Genomic DNA, 15,697 nt, shown 5'->3' on the forward strand with positions numbered 1-15,697 from the left:
TTTAGTTTTGGTGTGATCAACACATTTCTGTATGTGCTTTGAATGCTTTATATCACCATGATAACTGTATATGGTTAATAAGTATATATGTGTTTTATGTATTGGTATGCTGTAATAATTAGATGTTTTGCCTTCATTAACAGGTAAAGAAACTGAAGTCAAGAGAGCTAACGCAACTTGTTCCAAGGCCACACAAAGCCTCTTTTTTATGTTAGAGAAATTGTAGAAAAATGAACAATAACTGCATTACAAAGAATTAACAAACCAAATTTTGAATGTAAATTACCTCAACCTAAAGCATTTCAGATAGCTAAAATCAAGTAGATGTAGTACTTACTCCTTTCAATTTATTACTGTGGGATCTCATGTAATTTAGTTGTACAATATCTACATTATAGACCTATAAAATTCAGTAAGATGCCTCCTACACTACATGCTTTATCTTAAATATTCAAGTTTCTTATGTTGAGTAATTATTTATTCTTTTATGTAAGTCTTAGTCTCTTTTAAGTCTTAAAATGCAGATACTGACTCAGCTGAAAAATTATTGGATACTTGCTTCTCTCCTTCATGTCAGTAGCAAAACTGTACATATCACATGCACATGTACAGTAAATAAGTAATATATATGAATACAACTTCAAGCTGAATCCATTTGCCCTAATTTCAGCTGCCCAAACTTGATCTAGTCACCTGGGCTTCCTTCAGAAGAAATGCCAGCCTCTCATAAGTGTGGTCATTCCACGTCAAATATATGATCAGGATAGTTCAGTTGAATCACTTTCTGGAGGTGCCAATTTCTCTCCATTAAGAGAAAGAAAACAGGAAGTGCCCAGCTCAGACACAGATATCTGAAGCTGGGTGAGATACAATAGTGATTCTAACCTTGCACTTGACCTTGTGTTTAACCATGCATTACCTCACTAGAATAACCCTGGGCAGTCCTTAATCCCAGCAAAGATGCCATGTGCTGCCCACCACTGTGTCACTGTTTTGCATTCAGTTTCACTGAAACATTTACCATTTCTTAAATGCAACAGAAATAAAAACTCAATGAATTGCTGATTGATTTACCAAGAGATTTATGACAAAAATGAACTTGTCTGGGCATTTTTTTTCATCTGTACTTATCACTTTGGAATCATGGAATCACAGAATACCCCGAATTGGAAAGGACCTGTAAGAATCATGAATTTTACATCAGTTTTATAGAAATCATCTCTATAATATCTAGATAAATGTTCTCTCTTTAAAATTCAAGTTGTATTTCCTATCTAATTTTAAGTATTGACAAATCAGAGGCAATAGATTTTTGTGGAATCAGTTCATTCTGTAATCTTTATTTTGTTTCAAGGAATTCTTTTGAAATACAAACATTAAGAAATAGGTAGTCTTCCCTTCTAACATGGAACAATATATTTTCTGCAAACAGAAAAAAAAACCTCAACAATATCACATGTATAAGCAAATAGATGTCACAAAGTTTTTTTCTCTTTCTGAAAGATTATTACTGAAGATATAAAGTAAAATAATTTAAAATAAGATATCCAGTTTTGACTTAAGAAGTCCATAGATATGATGACTTCAGAATGCAATGACTGTGGAAACAACAAAGAGGATATCTCAGAGAGTGCCAAGCTGAAATTTATGCCTGGATCCATTTCAATTCTTCTCCTTACAGAGAACAACAGCTGAAGGTTTTCAGGCTGAATTCTGTTGGAATCCTCTTCCAGTGTATCATTTTAATTACTCAGCTTCCTTATCCTTAGTATAAATAGCCTTTTAAAAATAATAATAATAATATTGAATGCCCATTATTTTGGGTATTTATTTGCTAAAATCTTTTTCATTTTCAAAAATTAACAAATAAATATGTCACTGTAGTAGTACACATCTGTGTATATTTCTCCACATTTTCACAATCAATGGTGAGAAAAGGACAATTTTAGATGTAATCTGTGCAACCTTTTCAGACGTCTATTTTGTGATGATATATTTTGCATGCTATAAGTGCATGTTTCTTTCTATTTACTGTAAAGGGAGTCTGCAGCCCATGTACATTTGCATACGGGTATATATAGTTAAACATTACCATATTGTGTACTTTGTCACTTAGTAGTAGGTACACATGCAGGAAAATCTTTAACAAACCAATTATTTCCCCACAGAAAAACTGTGCCCACTTTAAAAACAATTGCTGAAGATGAAGAAAAAATCCTGAGAAACTTGGAAAATAAATCAAGAAAATGTGGTCTTCAGAAGGTTTGTTAATTTTAATGATCCAGCTGACTGTATGTTTCAAGCCTTTTATTAACCAAAATATTTTTCCAGTTGCTGAAAACTCGTACTAAAAAAGACTTCTTTTGAAAAAAAAAAGCCTGGTCATGGTGACTATAGGTGTAAGAGCTTCGTATCTATTTTTGGTAGTGAAGCTGGAGAGTAGGGACTGATTACTTAAGAAAATATAAACTTTTCATTAATCAAATTATGAAAAATTATGCCTAGCCATCATTTATTTTAAAAAAAAAAATCATGTTCATGGAACCACAGGGAAATCAGGATTTTTGAGAAATGATTTTTTAGTTGCTGTGTAAGTCTTGGTAAAGTAGGAGATGGAATAAATAGCTGTATTACCACTTTTTCAAACCTGGAACTATTACATTTTCAGCTTGCTTAGTCCTATTGCACATATTGTGTGGGGATAGAGGAGGAATTTTTGAACCCAATTAAAATGAGGAAAGGAAAAACAGTCTAAAAATACAGCAATATAGAGAAGATTGAGGATCCTTCTTTTTGGAGGATAACTGTAATTAATAGTTATTGTTTTCTTCAATAAATCCTGGCAAAACAAAAATCACCATAGTTCAAAAGAAAAAGAAAATATAATTAATTTTCTCACAAAAATTTCAAACCAAAATTACACTAAACACATGATTTATCTAAAAAATTTAATCATTTTGTTATGTTTTGTTTATTGAAAGGTTGCCTACAATGCTATTTGAAAATGAAAAGTCTGCATGTTTTATTAAAAGTACCCAAGATGTGTCTTGGTCTGTCTCAATTTCCTCTTATGTTTTTCAGTGTATTGAAACTGAAGTTGATTTTGTTATGGAATGACCAAATCTAAATATATCAATTCAAAAAATAAATTTATTTCTTTTAAAGATCTGTTCAAATATTTGAAGTTACACAATCTGGCTTCAAAACAAGCAAACAAACACACAAGAAAAGTCATGCAAAATATTTCATCAATTGCTAAATTTCAATTTAGAACAGCTTTATTTTGACATTTTCTTGTAATGTTTGTTTTTAGAATATAAAGTCTTTGTGTGACATCATGAAAAGCAATAGATCACATCTGGAAGACGATTTTTCTTTGGGGAGTTGAGATGCATGAATTTAGATACCTGTATGTGGTGACTTCATGAAAGTGTTATGAGTGAGGTAGGGATTTAGTTCATTTCCTGGAATGGAGGTTTGATCAACTTCAAGTGAAGCAGGCCACCAAATTGGCTGATGCTTTCTGTAAAGACAGCTGGACAACTGGTGGGATAGCCCAAGAGGTCATTAGGAATCTATCTATAGGACTCATCTCTCCAGATGTCACCAGTTACATCAACTAGGAGAGAGGTAGGTATAAATACACAGTGCCTTTCAAGTTTTGAGGATGTCCCAGTGGTGTTCCAACTCAGAATCCAATAAGATAAAAGTCACCCTCACCCAACGTGCTGTTTTGCCAGGCCAGAGCAGTCTATGAGGCACCATTGTTTTCCAGACATTATCAGGTATCTGTATGCAGACTGTTGCCTCCTTCTCCACATTTCCACAGCAGAAGTGGAAGAAGTTTAGACACCCAGTTCTTGTGTTGATACTTATGTGAGGAATTCCTCATCTGAAGCAGAATCCTAATGACCAGTTCCTTTTCATTTTCTTTTTTTTTATTGATCAAAAAAACCCCAACAGTGGTGTTTATAAATATTGAAAAATAAACTCAGGACTTGAAAGGCATTTGGAATATATTGTAGTAATGACATAAATAGAACATCATGTTTACAGGTACATTGAAGGTGTTCAGTTGCATGAAGAAGTGGTTCAGAGTAGAGCTCGAAAACCTTTAAGAGACTCAGATTGAATTTACTTTCATGTGTGACTTTGAAGCACCACTGTGAGCAATAAGTATCACCATTTGTGAACGTACCTTTCCTCTACTTTGCTACGTCCTCAATGCTTTTAGCCTGCGCTCCACTGGAAGACTCCCTTGGGCAAAATGAATCTGCACACAGATAGATCCAAGTGTTATGTGTAAGGCATAACATATTTAAAGCTGCAGTATGTCTTCAGAGCCCCACAAAATAGAATTAACACATTGGGAAGTCTGGCTGTTAGTCTTAGTTTGACAATATTCTTATTGTATCCTACTAATCTGATTTTCAAAGATTTATACATTAATTTTTCATACATTAATCCCTGAAACTATGCTTGAAAAACCCATGCTATAAATATCACATGGCTAATGCACATTCCAGTGGCAGACAAAATTTACAAGAAACAGACAAACCTTAGAATAATAATTTCATTATATCACTCTTATAAATCTTACCAGCTGTTCTGACACTTTAATTACAAAGTGACACTTACAGTCTTAACATATTGTGGCCAGTATAATAAATCATTTCACTTAATATATCTCATGACTTTGGCTACTGTAGAGGAGACATTTTACAATCTATCTCCCTTGCTAAGTCAGAAAGACAACAAGAGATTAAATATTATAACAACAAAATTCAATATGAAACTGGAGCAGTCCTGAATTTATCACAGCACACATACATACAAGGTGTACCCATTGCTGCATTGATTCTTGTGTTTGTGCATGGCATTCTTCCACTGGGTGTGTGGGTGTTGGTCAGAATATGCCTTTAGGCACACACGGAAACTCATAATAATTGCAATAAAGGCTTCAGAGGTAGTGTAGATGTGATCTCTATATCTTCAGATCTACCTGCAGATCTCTATTTATTTATCCTGTAGTCTTTACATTAAAAGAAGCCACTGCTATGTCCGTGTACTTTTGTCTTCATTTTCAGATGTTTTTCACTATAAACCTGGCGCTGAAGCAGCAAATTGCTATCAACCACACAACACAGATATTTGAAGAAACGTAGTTGCAAAAATGTATATATTTTGGAGAGCGATTGAACTGATTTCCATGCAGATACTTTTAAATTTGTGACTTTGACATCAGAAATATTCTTCTTTCCTATCACTTGGTTCTTGTTTTGGCTCCATCTTGCTACATTCCCTTGCTACATTTAAGCTTTTTGTTATTGTCAAGCTTTAAAGGCATTTAACTAAATCAGAATTATGAATGTTGCAATTAACATTGATTTGTGTGCATTCTCCTTTGCAAAGATGAAATCATTTTGCAGATGTCTTAGGACACGGAATTTTTAGATGATCGTTTTAACCCCAGCCTACCAGGCAGTAGTTCATAAGCTGTGAAATGTTACCAGGTTGGAATAGGGCTATTCATTATTTTGTTCGAACACAGATGCTGTCCTTCCCTCATTGGATCATTTCTTTTAGCTATTAGTTCTATTAGCATACATCTCAGTTATAGCATTAACATTGTGTGACACAATGTGGTATCCAGAATTAATGAGCAATTCAAATCTAGGCAGTTATGACTTTGATTTCTGGGTGGCTGATTTTTTCATTGTTTTTAATTTGTGAAATTTGAAAGGAAAAGAACATTATGGCCTCTGGCCATCAGCTTTACTTTTTGCTTCTCTGCTTGCTGAAAGGTTCATATTTTCTATTGATGAACCCTTGAGGTTCTGCACAAAAGGAACCCATCCTGAAGTCTGCTCCATATGGACATACCATATGTGCACACTGAGTCCCACTGGAGGAAACTACAGTTAGCACTTTTTATTTCTGCTACAGCAACATGCGTGTATATTCCTAACCATGAACCCTGTTGTGCCAAGCACAGTATAGATTTAAAAAGTGTTAATCTTCATTCTACCAGAAGGACCATAACAATACAGATAGAGCAAATTCTACAAGCCATAATGGCAGCACAACAGATTGTTAAATGTTACATATCTGTATTATTCCATTACAATCGGTAAATCATGCTATGATTCCTTTTAATGTGCATCCCTCTAGAAGGAGAGACTCTATTTCCTTTCTGTACATATATCCCATGTGATCTTTCCTGCTGGATATGAGGTTGCACTTATGTGTGTTAAGAGTAGGACAAGATGTAGTTTTGCACTATGAGCTTTTCTATCCACGGAAGCTTCTGTGAAATAAGTCATGCTGCGAACGTGTAGTGCATTAACAATCTCACAGGAGATCATTCCTTTATAAAAATCCCCTTTTTCTTCCTATGCACTAAACATGTCCACATCGACAGACAGTGTAATACACCTATTTCTGTATAAATTATGCCTAATATTTATTGCAGACATTCCCTATGTGAATGACAGCCAAATCAAATCTATGGTTAATTTTCCAAAACTGATGTTTTCCTGACAAACATTTACAGGTAACATACAAAGAATGATGCTGATCCAAAGAACTAAGGTACAGACAGGCTTGTCTCTATTAGGAATGTTATAGAGATATCTCTTCATGCAGGAAAATAGAGAGGGAAAGATAATTGTACCTACTTTGCAATCAGCAAATCTGCACAAGATTTCCCGACCAAGCTTTTTCCAAGTAGGTCACAGTTATATTTCAAGCTACTGGCATGGAAAAAAAAAAAAAAAAAAAAAAAAAAATCGAGTTTAAAATCTAGAAGCTAAAGATTAAAAATAAGATACAAAAATTTTGCAGTTATGATAACGCCTCACTAAGCCATTTATCTGGAACTATTGTGAATTCTTTATTATTAAAAGTCTTTAAATCAAGATTGGAAAGTTTTCGGGAAGAGATGCTCCTTACTAATCCAAACTACTTGCTTTACTTACTGAATTTCCAGCTGAGGTTCTCTGACCTGTACTATGCAAACCGTCAGGTTAGATGATCATAATGGTCCCTTCTGGCCTTAAAATACATCAATTTATTAAGCAACCCGCCGTAATGCTGTGATGCAGTGGCAATTCACATCAAGATCTGAAGAACACTTAAATTAATTGTTTCATTAAAATCCATTTGAATGCTTTTACATCTTGATGCATGCTGCTTCTGGGTGCCTTACAGATTTTATTAGGAGATCTTCAACCTAAAGAGCCTATTATGGTTGCCCGGTCTGACTCCTGCATTATGCGGGCCATAACATGGTGTTCTTGGAGAAGGCATGCAGTGAGGAGCCCTGACATCACATCCCACCCGTGGGTGGTTCTCTGGCTACCTCTAGGAGGTGCTTCCCAACAGCTCTGCTCATTGCTCTTGTTGACATCATGAGGAATGAGTTCAGTGCTGTGTGGGAGCGCATTTCAGATCTTCCGTACACCTACAGCTTTATGCCAAAAATAAGATGCAATCATTTGTTTCCTAGGTGATAACTGCACTGAGCGTGCGTGGTCCTTGCTGTCTCTAAAATGGTGAAGTATGTTATCAGCCTTTCTTATAGTGCTTTTGAGGCAACGTATCAAACAGCTTTTACTGCTGAACAAATGACTTGCTGATTACTTTCACGTGGAGAAAATGTATTGCAGTTTGCATCTCAGTACTTATTCTGGGCAAAAGTCATTATTTTTCCTTTTTGTTTGCTTTTTCTGTGACAAATGAAGGGGAAAGGCAGCAGGAAAACACAGTTCCTAGGTTTCTAAATGCCAAAAGATATTATAGATGGTTTTTTCTTAATAGTTCATCTGAAGATGTAACTGTTAGAAGGCTCAGAAATTCCAGCTTTGATTTCTCATGGAAATTCTTCCATGCAGAGTATCTAGGTGTGTCTTCTATCTCTACTGTATCTTAATGTCAGAGGTCCATCAAGGTATTTACACTACTCTCCTTTACAGTGGTCAGTAAGAAGTAATACAGCAAGTGTGAAAAAACCTTCAATGATTCTGCTAGATTTTTTTTTTAGTTCAATTTTTGATTTCCATTATATCCAAAGTCTATAAATTTTGAACATATGCAAAGAGTTGGTTCTTCTGGGAGGGTCAAAATTTCTTGAATTCTTTAATAGTATGTCCATTGCTATGTATTCTACTTCAATTAAGGCAAAAATGAAAGTAAAATTAATAAAGCTTTTATTTCGTGATTAATCCTACACATAATGGGCAAACAAATGGGATTTCAAATAGAAAGGCATTGCTGCAGCCTTAGCTTTGGAAGATTATAGAATCATAGAATCATAGAATCACAAGGTTGGAAAGGACCTATAAGATCATCTAGTCCAACAGTCCTCCCATTACCATTGCTACCACAAGCTACTAAACCTTATCTCACAGCTCCTCATCCAGACGCCTCTTGAACACTGCCAAGGATGGCAACTCCATCACCTCCCTCGGCAGGCCATTCCAGTGCCTGACCACTCTGAGAGAAAAAGTTCTTCCTTAAGTCTAACCTAAACCTCCTCTGGTACAACTTGTGGCCATTTCCCCGGGTCCTGTTTGTTGCCTGGGAGAAGAGTCCAAACCCCTCCTCATCACAACCTCCCTTCAGGAAGTTGTAGAGTGCAGTGAGGTCTCCCCTGAGCCTCCTCTTTTCCAGACTAAGCAATAAGATGAAGTTTTCTGATTTAATTTATGAATATCGTCGTCCTGATTATAAGCAGGATCCTAACTCCAAATGCAAAGATTTGAGCTTTTCTGCCTAGCTGGTCTCTAGGCTCAGATGAAGACTGAAGTAATCTGTGTGCTGTACTGTTGACTCGTAAAGTGAGGTTGAATTCCCAGTTCCATAAACTGAAGATGTAAGAATTTCTGACTATTGATGACCATGGAGATTTGTATCTATACTTGCCACATACGATGTACGTATGTATATGTATGGGGGATATTTTTCTGCTTACTATCCAAGGGTCCACCTAAACATTTTTCTTTTCATACTTCAGAAACTGATATCAGTTCTTTTGCCCTCCTCCTCAAAAAATAAATTGGAAAACTGAAAGATTTTTTATTCAACGTATGCATGAAAGTTGCAGAAATGATGTGAAACTGAGGGAAAGCTCTAAAATATGTAGAGCTAACCACTTCTTATCCTGATTTTCCACTTAAATCAAAATTCTGATTATTTTAACAGGTTCAGGAGAAGGTCACACATTATGATTATAATCTGCAGGGCTTTGGAATAGTAGCAAACCCATAAAACTTAATTTACATGAACAGTTGTGATATTAAAAGACCAGAGAATGGCAGTTTGCAATGGAGCAAATTTCTGTGTCTTGGAGTATGTGATTTTTGAAAAGAAATTGTGGTTTATTTAATTGTATCTTAACGTTTCATCTTGGTATGAACAGGGTTGTAGAAAAAATAGTGGATCTGTATCACAGAATGCCAAAGTGATGTGAGAGGAATGCTGCCTATCAGTTCAAATGATCTGATAGCATACTTAGATACTGTGCTGCACTGTAAGTACAAAGCACAGACTATTTTGATGGTTGAAAAGATTTTCCTAATGTTCTTTTAAAACACCCTCATGTTCTAGGAATAATCTAGAAATAATTCCTTCTGGCTACAAGGAACAACTTGTTTTCACTCAGTGCACGCAACAAACTTGTTATCTTTGGAAAGAATTTCTTAAATAGGACCACAAAGATAACATGGCAATATATATGACTTCTTGAAGTCTTCTTTAAATTAGCAAGTCATTACCAAATTGATTTCTTCAAAGTTTTCCTCCACATTTATCTCATGTTCTTTACATTAATTTATTGACTGAGACTCCTAATGGGTATTTCTGGAGAATTCACAGGTCTCCTCTTGCTCCTGAAAGAATAATGACAGCACTGACAATCTCAAATGTAGGCCACAAATGTTCTGTGTTCACAACTGAAATAAAAATCTAGACTGATATAACTTCTGCAGTGATTTCCCTAATTGTATCAGCTAATCTTTTAAATTCTTGGTTTCAGAGCTGTTAAACTCCATGTAGGCAACTTCTTAGTGTTTTATTTGGAAGAAAAAAAATGTCAAGAAAGCAGAAGCAGTATCAGTATTTTTGAAAAGTATAGCAGACTGAAGCTGTTTACTGGCAGCATTCTGAGCATCACCTTAGAACGAAGCTGTCTGTTCAAAAATGGTCATAATAAGCTAGTTGACCACATTATGAGAAATTTGTTTCTCTCTCTATAGTGATTAGTTTATCAGCATTCCTGGCCAACTGGAGAGGTCTCAGAGAATTGAAGGCTCGCCAGTGTGACTCCTATCTATAAGGAGTATCTGGGGAACTACAGGGCTGTCAGACTGACTTCAGTGCCAGGAAAGGTTATGGAGCAGACCATTTTGAGTGAGATCACACAGTATGTGTGGGACAACTGGAGGATCAGTTCATGAAAATCAGGTCCTGCTTGACCAATCTGATCTTCTATGATCTAGTGGCTTGCCTGGTGGAGGAGGGAAAGGATGTTAATGTAGTCTGCAAGTGAAGGTCCTGCACTTGGTCTGCAGCACAAGTCTTATGAGGAGTGACTAAGGGAACTGGGATTGTTTAATCTGGAGAAGTGGAGACTCAGAGATGTTATTGCTCTCTAAAATTGCCTGAAAGGAGAATGGGGCAAGGTGGGTGTTGGCCTCTTCTCCCACGTACCTAGTGACAGTCACAAGAGATGAAAATGTTTCTCTCTCTAGAATCTGGTTCTTTATTGTACCTTGTTTTCTTTTCTTTTTTTTTTTTTTTTTCTGGCTGAGAACCACATTGAAAAAAACATAGGAAAAAGTGTTTTTCTGTCTTAGTACAGGCTTTGGATATTATATTTTGTAAAGTAGGCCTCTGTCCTTCTCCTTCTTACTCCAGCTTCCTATCCAGGTGAGTAGGGTATGGAGGATTTTGATTACTTCCTTTCTAATTTTATTTTTGTTTAAGAAGCAACCACCACCTTTAAGAGAAGTGTGGGAAGCAGGAGTGCACAATTTGTGTACAGTAAAGCAATTTGCTTCATGCAATGATGTTCCTTCTCTGCAGGCAGACAGATCTGATGCAGTTGCATTCTGCACTGAAGCAAGGAATTGCCTCCGCAGGGCAAATGAACTCCTGTTGGTTGGGAGCTGTGGGGTGCCTTCCACATGGCAGCAGCAAAGCCAGGAACTGCAGCTGGTGGAGTGGATCCAGAGGTGGGCCATGGAAATGAACAAAGAGCTTTAGCACTTCTATGATGAAAGGTTGAGGGAGTTCGGCTTGTTCAACTTGGAGAGGAGAAGGCTTCAGGGAGACCTCATTGTGTCCTTTCAGTAGTTGAAGGGAGCTTAAAAGCAGGAGGGGGTCTGACATTCTGTATGGTCTGGTAGTGTTAGGAAAAGGAGGAATGCTATTAAGCGAAAAGAAGAAATTCAGATTAAATGTTAGAAAGATGTTTTTCACTCAGAGAGCAATGGGCTGCTGGAACAGACTACCCAGAAGAGCTGTGCCCCCATCCATGGGGGCATTCAAGGCCAGGTTGGATGGGATGTTGGGCAGTTGGATTTGGTGGATGGCAACCAGCCCATGACAGGGGTTAGGACTATATAGTTTTTAAGGTCCCCTCCAAGCTAAGCCATTCTGTGATTTGATGATTTTATGATACTATGCACACAACATCTTGTAAGGGTCTGGTAAATGTAAATGGAGAGCATTTTTGTTGACTTGAGGTATTAAGTCTCTTCTTTTCCCATTTCCTTCAACAGCATGTCCTCATCAGCATGTTGCAAACATCTAGTCTTTTCTAGGGATCTATTAGAAAACTTGGGAAAATTACTTTAGAATTCTAATATCAAGGTAATAGGTCTGTAGTAGTAGTTTTAGATGGGAAAAAAAACTGTTTCTTTTTAGCAAAGCGTAGGTTTACTGTAGGTTTTCAGTGTTCCCTTACTCTTTCTTTACCTGTTAAAAAAATTCTACTGCCCTCAGAGATTTTCCAAATTCCTATCCATCATCTTCTTCAGAGACAAAATGCTAACCAAACATTTTTTTTCCTGTATTTCTTTTGTCATCCTACTTAAATCTGAAATTCTCTCTCAGAATTTCTTGGGGCCACATTGGAATTTTTCACATGGTTTCTTAAGGTCAGAATTCATATAGGGAATCTCAGTGGGCCTGTATTATGATAAGCATTTCTGTCAGCTTAACGCTGTGGGAGTGAGTGCATTAGAAATACGTAAAATAGGGTGGGTTTGACAAATGAATAGTGCAGAGAGCTCTTCAGAGCACATGAAGCCTCTGAGCTGCCTTAATGCACCTAATGTTTAAAAGTAGAAAAGTGAACATTTGAATTTCATATTGAGGTAAGTGGCACATACTCAGGGGAAAAAAACAGACAGTTGTTATCCTCGCTCGCCAAAAAGAAGTTTATGTTGTGGCCTTCACAGTTACCTATATATTGGGCCTATGCAGGAAGGTTTGGTAGTAGGGGCTGAAGTGTGCACTCTGAGAGCAGAGGGGGGAAGTGGCCCTGCAGCCCCCAAGGTCAATGCAGGAGGAGGGCATAAAGAGATCTAGGTATGAAGTAGCAGTTCCCTGAGGCTCGGGAGAGGCCCATGGAGGAGCAGGCTCCTCTGCAGTCTTTGGGCATATCTCCATGTGCAACCAGGGAGAATCCCATGGTGCAGCAGTTGATGAGGCCTGGAGGAGGCATAGCCTATGGGTAGACCCACAGGAGCAGCCTGGGCTGGAGCTGCAGGCCGTGGAGAGAAGCCACAGCTGTTTAGGGAGAAGACTAATTTCATCACCCAAGTATCAGTTCATCTCCCTTTGTTGTGAAGGGAGTACAAACAACCAGAGTTGAATATCACTAAACTGTCTATGTCTAATGAGGTGAATCCAACTGTGTGCCACTAGCAATCTGTAAGCCTTTCACACTAGCACATTACTGGAAAATAATTTTGATTCATCAGCAATGGAATTATTCAGAGGAGGGCCACAAGAATGATCAGAGGGCTGCAGCGCTTCTCCTGTGAAGAAATATTGAAAGAGCTGGGCTTTTTCAGTCCAGAGAAGAGAAGGCTCCAGAGAGACCTCACTGTGGCCTTCCAATGCTTAAAGTGAGCTTACAAGCAGGAGGGGGACCAGCATTTTACACTAATAGTGACAGGGCCAGGGGGAACGGCTTTAAACTAAAAGATGGGAAAATTACATTAGATGCCAGGAAAAACCTTTTTACTCAGAGGGTGATGTGGCACTAGCATTGCTGCCCAGAGAAGCTGTGGATGCCCCATCCCTGGAGATGCTCAAGGCCAGGTTGGATGGGGCCATGGGCAGCCTAAGCTGGTGGGGGGCAACCTGACCAGGGCAGGAAGTTGGAACTCAGTGAGCTTTATTGTCCCTTCCAACCCAAACCATTCTGTGTTTATACGATTCAAGCCAGATGAGATATTGGGGAAGCACTAATTATAAGTGAAATATGATTGCTCAACTATTTTTATTTATTTTAATAAGAAAGCCTTAGACATAAAATATCATATAGCACCCAACATCCAAATTGCCTTGTATTAATTGTATTTTCTTGTATTGGGCATTGGTAATCAAGGGAAAAAAAATCTGTTCTTTTATATAGAGAAAGGATATCTACTTTGAGGACCATGCAGTTTGGCAGAACAACCTTTTAGAGTATTTGTGTAGGTAAGTATACCTAAAGGGAAAAAGAGTGCAATATGTAAGTGAACAGAAATACATTTGGTATTTAACTATAGTTCAAAGTCATTTAATTACTCATTTTCTTCATCAACCTTTTCCATTTCTGAAATGAACCTGTTTCACAATCTCAAGAGCTTGCTCACTGCTTGAATTCATGCCAGTAAAAAAATTCAGGTGCACCTGCTTCTTCAATGGGCCATGAAGAACTTAATTTGAGCAAAAACTGTAAATCTGTGAACAACCTCCATTCTCATTGCTCAGGGAAGTAGTCGTGTTCAAAATTGAAAGACTTTTTGTCCACTCAGTCTTCCTTTGTAGCCAATGCTAATGTTTACCTGGAAAAGCAATGTTGGGGATTTATAGGTTCAAGCTGCATACCAAAAGCAGAACCTTTGTTTAATGCTGATTTTACTTCTCTTTTTCTCTCTTTTGATGTCCTCCAGGAAGGAGAAAGACTGAAATTATTCTCTGTCTGCGCCTCTTGCCATTTTTACAGGTTATCCTTCCCAGCTGATATTTTGCACAGAAATGAGTACAAACAAGGAGACAGAGCTGGCTCCCAGTCACCTTCTGTGGCAGGTGGACTGCCAAGCAGCCACGTGCTGATTCTTGTCTGTGTGTCTGCTGGAACAAGACTGTTCTGTGCTACGTATTTCCTACTCTTTTGCCAAACTCCTTTGTTCATGGAGGGAACGAGGATCAGATCACAGTGTCAGCAGGAAGAATTAGCTGGCCAAGAATAGATGGAGACAACAGTGTTTCATCTGAAGTACACCAGTAAAGTGACTAGAATGTAGTGTTACACTGACATTTTGCCACTTTCATTTGGAGGACAGTGGGTTTTTTTGGGTGAAATTCATTATGTTCGTATTCTGTTCTGTTTGCTTCCATGCAGAGTAGCCCTGAGGGTGTCTCTGAAACCAATGGGCAGTTCTCCACAGTAGAAATGAAGTGCAACTGTAAAAATTCCCTGTATCTTTGATATTAAGTTGTCTTATTTGAGCAAATTCTGGGTACTGTGAGAAGGAAAATTCCAAAGGAAAAGCCAGTTTCAACCACTAAACCTCCTCTGTTCCATACTCATGCAGATCAGTCACAGTAGCAAAGATCTGATCCCTTAATGGGTAGGTTTTGTGGCTGTACAAGATAAACAGTCCCCATTGTCTCCCTGTTCTTCCTCAGAAGATGCAAGTCTAGTGTGCAGATGTAAGCAGGAATGAGATCAAAACCCAAAAGGAACCTACCAATTGATTTTCATCCAGTCGGTGCTCTAATCTGACTACAGAGCAAAAAATAGTATATCACATGGCAGCATAATTGGAGGTTTCACATTCTTTTAACCGTATTAGAAGTACTCCCCCACTTGCTGAGTAGAAATAAGAGCACCAGTTTCAGATTTTGAATGACAAAGGAGCTGTAAACCAATTTACCCAGCACAGAATAAACAATCTTAAGCAGCTATGGAGTTTCCTGAGAAGCTTAGTCTTGCAGAATTATTATTCATATAAAATCTTCTACATTTCTTCAAATTTCAGTAGCAAAGTCTATTTATGCTCCAAACTCCTATTTCAGTCTTTGCCTTTGTTTTCAATGATTATCTTTAACTAAGATTCTCAAACATTAGTTTAGAGTCTTTTCAAGCACAATGGAATCCTTTGGTGGAAAACAGTGATGGGTGTTCCCTCTGAGAATGTAGCTAAACATAAAATGCATGGATGCTTAAATTTAAGATATTGAAAATAACAGGAAAAAAAGAAGACATTGCCTAAGTGTCATTTAAAAATAATTTGATAAAATTACTTTTGTTTAAAACATTGAAATGACTTCATAGAGACCTTGAATAATAGGAGTAACATCTTTATTCACAAAGGTAGAATGTAAGTCACATTTCCTCGGTAGGAGTTACTGATCCTGAATACTTCTATTAATATGAATCAGAAAGTTGTATTACTGCAAAAGTTTTAATACTCAT

The 15,697-nt window shown here is 37.3% G+C and overlaps 2 long non-coding RNA genes across 2 annotated transcripts; one reads left to right on the forward strand and one right to left on the reverse strand.

The window, feature by feature from the left end:
- Nucleotides 1-1,598: 1,598 nt before the first annotated feature.
- On the reverse strand, nucleotides 1,599-6,742 carry LOC149920328 (uncharacterized). The gene is made up of 3 exons (XR_016471794.1): nucleotides 6,678-6,742; nucleotides 4,199-4,273; nucleotides 1,599-1,779 (listed from the first exon to the last, which is right to left on the reverse strand). It is a non-coding gene; the product is annotated as an uncharacterized LOC149920328 (long non-coding RNA).
- Nucleotides 6,743-12,278: 5,536 nt separating this feature from the next.
- LOC149920329 (uncharacterized) lies at nucleotides 12,279-15,262 on the forward strand. Its single transcript, XR_016471806.1, has 3 exons — nucleotides 12,279-12,591; nucleotides 13,646-13,710; nucleotides 14,222-15,262. It is a non-coding gene; the product is annotated as an uncharacterized LOC149920329 (long non-coding RNA).
- Nucleotides 15,263-15,697: the final 435 nt, after the last annotated feature.

Source organism: Phasianus colchicus, chromosome 1, assembly GCF_987193195.1.
Source record: "Phasianus colchicus chromosome 1, bPhaCol1.hap1.1, whole genome shotgun sequence".
NCBI lineage: Eukaryota > Metazoa > Chordata > Aves > Galliformes > Phasianidae > Phasianus > Phasianus colchicus.